Source organism: Arctopsyche grandis, chromosome 3 (genome assembly GCF_051622035.1).
Source record: "Arctopsyche grandis isolate Sample6627 chromosome 3, ASM5162203v2, whole genome shotgun sequence".
Lineage (NCBI taxonomy): Eukaryota > Metazoa > Arthropoda > Insecta > Trichoptera > Hydropsychidae > Arctopsyche > Arctopsyche grandis.
This window is the reverse complement of record NC_135357.1, coordinates 13,997,529-14,006,916: the sequence shown is the minus strand read 5'-3', so window position 1 is coordinate 14,006,916 and position 9,388 is coordinate 13,997,529.

Genomic DNA, 9,388 nt, shown 5'->3' with positions numbered 1-9,388 from the left:
ATGCAAGCAATAATTCATCATGGTATGATTTATCAATTTTATCATTAAGATTTATCGATTCACTCAATTTTTCAAAACTGAAAAAGTGCACGAGTAGTGCTTCTAATTATTGAATAGTCGGTCATTAAACATTATATGTATTTTTGAAATACAATATAAATGTGAATATTGAATTATTGAACATTGTGTGTATATTATACGTACTTTTAAATTGAAATTTTTACCAGGAATATAAGAAGTATAAAAAACAAAATTCAATAATGATACATATGTATATATGTTACACCGTCCTAACACATATGTATATATGTTACACCGTCCTAACACATATGTATATATGTTACAATCCGTGAAATTGTCTTTTACACGCATTCGGCAAGAGAATTGCCGAATGCGTGAAAAATGCAAACATGTTGCCCAGTTCACGGATTCCGTAAATTCTTTGGCGAATGCGTGTATTCGCCAAGAATTTGTCTGCTCAAAGCATGGAGTCGGCAAATAGACAGCAGCTCTCCGGTGTTGTTTTTTAGAACTGGACAGCGTATGTAGTCATATTATACATAATAATATGTAAATTAAACATCCTTATTCAGCTGTCACTTTGACACTTGGTTATAATATAACACGGTGTCCAGTTCACGCATTCGGCAAAGAATTTACGGAATCCGTGAACTGGGCAACGTGCTTGCATTTTTCATGCATTCGGCAATTCTCTTGCCGAATGCTTCTAATAGACAATTTCATGGATTCGGTGTAACATATACATATGTACATACACGTTCACACATGCCGGCCATTGAGAGCATTTTCGATACAAATTGAGAGCAAATGTAGGGAAACTTTCACGAGACAAAAGTTCTGCAACCGATTGTCTGATTTTGTTCAAAATTTTTTTAATACTTGGCATCCCTATAAATATTATAAACATCAAATATCAAAAAGATAGAAATAATTTAAAAGGTCAAAATACAATAATGAAATATTTAAAAAAAAAAATTATTACTTCCGGTTTACGAATTTTAGCCAAAACGTTAAAAATACAAATATAAATTTTCAACTCGATTCAAGTAGTGTGGAAAAATCGTATAGTCACAAAATTTTTGACTTTTCAAAGTGGAAAAAATCCCACTTCTGGTTTGTAAAATTTAATAATTTTTTTATATTTTCATCAAATTGATACAAGGATCGAAAAAAATAGTGAAAGAAAAATCGAAAAACCTATAACTTATTATCTTTTCGTCACATTTATTGTATATGTATGTTGCGGTCAAAGTATAATACGATGATATATTTTAACTAATTTAAATATGTTTCAACTATCGTAGCGTAGTTATTTCATGGAATTACAATCTGACCAGTCCGATTTAGTCAAAATGTATTCCGTTCTTTGTTGTATTCCGTTTCTACCATCCACTTTTTGAATATGATTTACGGAACATTTTAAATATGATCTAATTTTGATGTATGTATTTTATTCAAAGTACTGCTTTTAGTGAAAACCCCACTTATCTAGTAATTTGAGTCGGAAAGTCACATTTTTATTAACACATTCTTTGAGTTATCGCAATATGAAACTCTTTTCCATAATAGAAGTGAGTAATATTGACGCATTTTTGAATCCTAAAGAATTCTGTAAAAAAATCTAAACTGCTAAAGGTAATACAAAATACATAATTACTGGCGAGCACCGATGAAACTGTATTTTCGCCCGAAGAAACATACATACATATTATACATACATATATCTTCTAGTTAAGAGGACTGTACACCAGCGCCTTGTCCATACAAACGTATTACACTTCTCCCATCCTCAATTATGGCACTAGAGAAATTATTTTTTAATATGCTATGGATATCTACCATAGACATGTTTCTTTCTTTTTATTTTTTTTGATTAGTTATTTTTTATAGGAGCTAGGAGCCACCAAACATCTACAACATCGCCTCGTTTTTACTTTTAGCGTGCTAATTTAACGGTTGATTTAAAAAAAAATACGAAGACACAAACATAGAAAATATCTTTCTCATACCGATGATAAAATTATTTTTAAATTGTTATACAGTTTCGGAGGAGAAAACTGGAGAATATGAAACCTCGATTTTGTCGATTTAAAATAGGTATTATCTGGTCATGGTGCAACTGTCGCATTCACTCAATATATATATTGATATACAGTAAGATGCAGAGAAATCGCATCACTTTCAATTGTTCGATGTTTTCAATTTTTCGCAGAAAAACCATCTTTTTCCATATAACTGCCGTTAAAAAGGGTTTAGGGTCACTAAAATGTCCAGACAATAGTCCCGACTTACAACCTATCGAATATTCACAGGCTATTATAAAGCAAAGGGAATAAAAACAACACCCTGGGGCAAATTATGAGTTAAAAAAACTGTTGAAAATGTATGGTTTGAAGAAATTTCGGACGACATACTAAAAAAAGTCGTATTGTCCCCGCCGGCAGGTACCATCCCATCATAGAAGCAAGACGATTGTCTAGTAATTATTATATTACTATTTATTGTTGTCATATGTCCATTGCCTATGTATTTTAATTCATAGAAAAATATATACTGTAATATTATTTTAGCTAGAGACATTTGAAATACATATACTCACATACATACTCTTAGCGTTAGTAAATGCAATATTATGTCTTTTTCTCGGTCTTCTAACCCCACCTTATATCAGTATAATCTTGGTGGAACTCCACTGTGTAGAACATTATCCAAAAAAGACCTTGGCGTTACGTTTGAGAGCAGATGGAAGTTTGGTATCCATATTTCCAATATGTGCAATAAAGCTTCAAAGATGCTGGGTTTCGTTTTACGCAATGCTCACAATTTCAATAATTTAAGAGTTTTGCGTCTTCTTTATAACGCATTGGTCCGAAGCATTTTGGAATCTGATGCCATTATATGGAGTCCCAGTGAATTAACTCACTCTCTAAAAATTGAAAGAGTTCAAAGGAAGTTCCTCCGCTATCTATATATGAGGGAGTTTGGATACTACTCTCAACTGTTTCCTAGTGCTTTTGTACAAGGTTCTGTTGGCTATAGTTCCCTATCTCATCGGCGGGATATGCATCTTGTGTGTCATTTCTTCAAATTATTAAGAGGTGATATTTACAACCCAACTATATTGGAAGAAATGAAATTTTGGGTTCCATCTCGCCTCATTGATTATCGATTGCGTCCATTGTTCCAAACAATTAAAGCAAGAACTAATGTTCTTGCTTTTTCACCAATCGCTCGAGTCTTACGCTGCTTGAATTTGGTCAGCAATCACATTGATATTTTCAATATTTCACCGGATAATCTATCCGTATTTTTACTTTTAATTCAATTTAAACTATTTATATATGTGTTTTTTTTTTGTTTATTATTTTCAATTTGTAATTTTTCTTTTTTTTTTAAATTTTTGATTTTTCAATTTATTAATTCTCAATTTTTCAATTTTTAATTTTTATGTACAATTTTTTAAATGTTTTATTTTATTTGTTTTTCTATTATTGTTGTTTTATTTTTTCTTATGTATTTGATCTTTTATGTATTGTCTGGCCACAGTGTCATATTGGGGTGACCTGTAAAGACTCTGTGGTATACTTGTATATTAAAATAAATAAATAAATATAAGAAAAATGCCCTATTTTGCATGTTTTTTTTTTAATTCGTATCTCGCCTTAATTTAAAATATAAATAATCTTTTTTAATCGTAAAACATGTTAAATAGTTGAAATCAAATAATAAAACCAAAAAAAACTTGTGTATAGCTTCATGTAATTAAAAAAAATCAAAAACATCGAACAATTGAAAGTGATGCGATTTCTCTGCATCTTACTATATATTGTCTCATTCACTCAATATATACATCGAAGAAAGGAACGGCAACAAAATTAAGGTTTCGGGTATCCAGCCCTCTTAATTTGTATTCGAATGTGAATTATCTTAAAAGTCAGATAAAATGTATAACAACTAGTAATACACTTTGACGGTAACATAAGTATTAATATTAAACTTAACATTGAATGGCTAAATGTAAGTTAACCATATACTATTTTTACAAGCTTTTTATTATTTCTAGTACAGTTACCAAATTCACTTGGTAACTGTAATAATGTGTGTAATAGTTTTGTTGGTTTGTTACAATGACACTAACATTTAGTGATCGAATTTGATATAGCTATTAGACGTATAGGTGCAAGTCTTCTGTAAGGTGCGGCGCCCCCCGACGGTAATGTGATATCGGGGAGCTCTGCCCCTATGGGGGCTGCCCTGCCCTAACGAGCCTAATGAGACACTCGGCCTGATTGCTCACCACCCGCTGGTTGACCTTCATTGTCTCCAGCCCTTCGGCGATTCCCTACTCAATAAACACTTTACCAACGTCCTTGCTGATACTTTCTAACCGCATCATTGACCAGACACATTACCCAAAACCTAACAATATTCTTTATACGCTTGTTTGTAGTGATTTTTTCGATTTGCGATGGCGATAATGCTATTGAAAATGAAAGCGACAATTGGATATAAATTCGTCTGGGTGTATAATATTTCGAGCAGCAATCAGATTGTGGGGAGATTGCCGTTTCCACAGTCCCGGTTTCCGGTTCCGGTGCACTTCCTGCCCAGGAGAGACAAATTTCCTGACGCAAAACGTCTCGGCTGCTATCATTTATTCATTTTCTTACCGTTCATCGAAAACTCATTTAAAATTAGTTTTATGCATAAAGTATTTTAAATAAATTCTTCGATCTTCATGGATATATACATATACATACATACATATAATACATATTTGATATTAACATTGTCACCGAATGATTCAACGTAAATATTTCTATTTTAATTCAATTAAATGAAAAAATGTATGTGTGAATGTGCGGTTCATTTCATCAAAATCAAATTTTCAATTGTAGGGGATCATGAAATTGAATTCGTGAAAAAGGCGACCAATTCACTAATGGAAAAGTAAACTAAACAAACATACACACGGTTTTTCCATTGTAATCGGAAACTATTGTAGCCGCTTTTCACGCAGCAAGTAAATGGTCATTACTTTTTTCTATTAAAATAAGATTTGTTTCGTTCGGTGGAAAAATGAACTAACGTTCTTCAAGAAGAAATTAAAATATGTATAGATAATTAGTAGTTTTCGGAGAGTATGAGCGAAGATATCACTGAGCAACAAAAAATCATTTTTTTACTTACCGGAACGAAGACTAATCAATCTTTACTGATTTTGACCCACTCAATTCGAATATGACAATGATCACTCATTTACCGCTCGAATTATGTAGTACGATCGGATAAAAAAAATATTGAGATGAAAATCAATCCTTGCAAACGTAGTAAATAAAATATCGATATATGTATACTCGATTTGAGAAATAAAAGTATATTCTTCACTTTAAAAATTCGCTATATAATTAATTATAAGTATTATAAGTAATTATAAGTAAAAACATCTGATTTTTTATTCTAGTACTCAATTGGTACAGCAATACTATATTTTTAGTTAAAAACTACAAAAGCCAAAATTCTGTTAAAATTATACACTTTTTCAAACGCTCATATCTCATAAACAAGAGGAAACCAACAAAAATCATTATCATAATCATTAGTCTCCGCACTGGTATTTTTTTTGTTGCTCGGTGTATTCAGTTAATATAACCATAACCTTCTTCCTATGGTTTTATACAATTTAAAATTTAACTTTAGCCCTAATCCGAATAAGATGGGTCCAACGGATCCATCCGTTTCATTTAGAAAAACTTTAGTTAATATCCTTCTACTATACATTGAATATTTATAAATTATCTTTTCTGTTGATTGTGATAAAATATTTTATTTATTTAATTGCCAGAAAACAATAAATATTTTTTCGTAACGTAACCGGGCACGATAGTTCATCGGACCCATGACAATGAGAAACTAACCGTTCACAATGTATGTATGTACCTCTAAAAGATTTATCTAAAAACATGAACATTTTTTCGCATGTACATTTTTTCGCATATGTATGTATGTATGTATTTATTTTATTTTTATTTTATTTTATTTTTATTAATTGAAAAATCAACAGACAGGATGTACAGAGATAGGTATAAAAAAAAACAAAAAGTAAATAAATAATATATGTAACATCCGAGTCCAATAATAGATTTTTACAAAAATGAAAAAATGAAATGTATATTGGGTATGTAGATCTTTGAATGTCATCATCATGCAATGCTTCGACATCACATTTCCCTCCATCCCATTATTTTCGATGATAAAAATCAATGATCTTGAATAATATCTGGTTAAAAAAACAACACTCTGTACTTATATAATATGTGTGATTTATTTTCAAACGTTCAATTGAGGTTGCAGCGAACGCTGCGTATTGAGTTACCCGCAAATAAGAACAGTAACGAAGTACCCGCCCGATGTAGGGGGATCGGTAAATTTGATTTTGGAACTCGACGTTGCCCCCACGGGGGCACGCCCCAGGTGGGAGCCCCCATCTCATTCCCACGAAATGAGTGAAAAGATATTTAAAAAACCGAAATTTTAGTAACACCGAATTTGACCACAGCTGAATTATTTACACATCCATAGCCAATATATGAAGAACAAAAAGAAATGATGACTTTTTTCTCAAACTCTTTAAAGCTTCAGATGTCACTAGATGATGTTACAGTCAACCTTCTTTTCAAAATGAAAATACAAATATATCAATGATATCATAGAAACATTTGAAAAAATATTATTTTATTTCTTGAAATATTATACTTTGTATCTATTTTTCAAACTAAGCATTTTTTAGTCAAACCATGAAAGTGTATAAAAAATATTTTTGTCTCCAGCTTAAATACATGTTGAATTTAAAAACTATTATCTTTAGATATGCATATGTACCTACATATGTATGTATGTAGGTTCTCAATCTATCAAAAATCAAATTAAATTCATATTAAGCATGGTATTATTAAATCATTTATTTTACATAAAATATACATTAAAAACTTTCAACTGTCCCCTTTGCAAAATTCTAAATATGGGCGCAATCTACGTATAAATATATACATATGTATTCAATTATGTATATATGTATATTAAAATATATTACAGTCTAAGTGTACATTTCATTCGTTCGTGAACATACTACACGAAATAATCTAGCCAGTTTTAGTATACACAAAAGATCAAATTGACAAACGAACTAGCTTGTTCATGCACAAACTATTAGGCATAAATTTAAGTAATCTTAATCGTCTGTCCCATCCCTTGTACATATATGAATGCTTACCTTGAGTTGCAATATCATTAATATTATATTAACGGAAACGGGAATTATAGCAACTTTGTAATGTGGTTTCCATAGAAATTCCCTTTTAAATACGTTTTGACATTTCAAAGATTTTCACATCTCAAAAGCTTTCAGATGTGAAAAGATTCATACGACATCTGGTGAATTTATTTGAAGATAGCGTTAACTGTTAGCGCTTAAACTAAAACCAATAATTCGTATGTGAACAAACTAGTATGTTCATATACGAACTGGAGTGAACACTTGGACTTTAAAATATTCATTAACAATGTATAATATAATAGCTAAGATTGTATAATATAATATTTTGAATAGCAATTATAGCAATATTCATTTGTTTATTATTCAAAAATTGTAAGCGACATTGTTCATATAATATTTTCATTTCAAATATATGAAAGAAAAGATTTTTCTAAAATTAGAGAAATGCTGCGATAATTTTGAAGTTATAACTGTGAACATTTGTGTTTCTCCTACTGTTTTAGATCCACGTACATATGCATATTCATACATATTTATTTTAAAAATATATATGTATATGTATATGAACAAAACAAAGTTACCATTACTGTTGCGATTATTATTACAATGTATACATGCTATGGTAAAATTCGAATATGTACATATGTACTGATGTACATACATACATATGTATGTATGTATGTATGTTTGTACGTGCTCAGTACACGTTTTCGTTAATTCGGTGTCTTTCTGCTGTCACCGGCACTCACCTTTGATCTTAAACCATAAAAGATATTCGCGGCGGGATACCGTCGACTGTTACAAAACGCGGACCGGGTTCGTCGTAGCGAAGATTTTTCCCAAGACGTAGCCAAGCACGAATCCGACAGCGGGTAGGAGATCCATTCTCAGAAGACGAGAAAATTAGTGTTTGCGTTTCCACCGATTAACTCGACGCAGCAAAGTCAATAGGCTTTTATTATTGAAGAATTCGAGATTTATTAAAAAATGTAGCCTCGAGATATGTTTGTGTAACAAATCCAATAAGCTCCCTCCTCACACCCACCTCCTACCATCGCCTCTCTCTTCGTATCGAAGGGAAAGCAAATACCCCCCGACGTGCGCGCGTGTAAGGTCTCTACCATAATGGGACGATCGAGAAAGGGGAGGTTTTATATCGATAAAAAGTATAGAAGTATCTTTATTATTTATTGATTGATCAGCTTCCATATAAAGACTAAGTCAACTAGACATATATGTACATATATAAAAGGCTATATTTTCCGCTTGTTGTAACACCAAGTTAGGTAAAAAATTATGTAGGAAATTTGGAATCCTTACGATAACAGGCTGGAAAATTCTCACCTTCTCTCTGAGTTTTAATTTTGTCTTGAAAGCACCAATCATTTTTCAAAAAATCAAACTGATGAATTCTGAATCACAAATTAAAAATTGACCGGTACATTTTTATTCTTTAATTTTCAGTTTAAATTCGACATCATATGTATATCTACCCGGTCTCCGTCACGAGCCGGAATGTGAAACGCCCGAAAACGCAAATATCGGAAGGCAAAGATCGAAAATCGAAAGATCTTAAGTCGAAAGATCAAAAAAAAGAGTGCATGGTAAACGGTACATACTCACTTAATTTGCGCGAGCAGGATACAACAGGAACAAGAGGAACAGGCTTTTCCTCCCGTATTAATGTGCGCGCGCAGAATACGGGAGGAAAAGCCTGTTCCTCTTGTTCCTGTTGTATCCTGCTCGCGCAAATTAAGTGAGTATGTACCGTTTACCATGCACCCTTTTTTTTGATCTTTCGATTTTCGATCTTTGCCTTCTGATATTTGCGTTTTCCGGCGTTTCACATTCGGGCCCGTGTGGTAGACCCGTATTATATGTAGGTGGGAATGAAAAATATTTTTTCCGCCGTTTAGCATTTTTCTAGATCAATAATTAAAATATTTTTATGTAGATTTATGAAAAAAGTTTTGAACCTAATTTATACCATAAAATAAAAATTATATACAAAATATACATATACGTAGTTGTGGAATCAAAATAGAAGAAAAAAATCAATAAACATATCTGGGTATCATCATCGTTAGAGAT